Genomic DNA, 387 nt, shown 5'->3' with positions numbered 1-387 from the left:
CTGTCTGCCCAGGGCAGCTGCCGGCGGCCCTCTCAGCGGTGGGGGTGGGGGTGGGGGCCGGCTTAGACCTCTTAGATCTGCCCCCTGAATTGGGGTCCTCAGGGGTGGAGATGCAGCATGAAGATCCCCGGGGAGGGGTCGCCTTCCTTCCCTGCCTGGGACTGGGATGCACCCGGTGTGACTCCTCCCATCTTCTCAGCACCCCCAGCCCCGACCCCCTGGGACACGGCTCCCTCCTCCCTGTAGACCCCGGGGAGGTTTGGGGGCTGAGGAAGGAACGCAAAGGGGAGAAATGGAGTCGCCGTCCAGACCGCCCAGCGCTCAGCCCAGTGTGCGCAGAGTGGACGGGGCAGGAGGCCTTGGGCAGGACAGGTGCAGCCACAGGCG

Source organism: Myotis davidii, unplaced genomic scaffold, assembly GCF_000327345.1.
Source record: "Myotis davidii unplaced genomic scaffold, ASM32734v1 scaffold875, whole genome shotgun sequence".
Lineage (NCBI taxonomy): Eukaryota > Metazoa > Chordata > Mammalia > Chiroptera > Vespertilionidae > Myotis > Myotis davidii.
The sequence above is the reverse complement of the archived record's forward strand: the minus strand, read 5'-3'. Positions refer to the sequence as shown.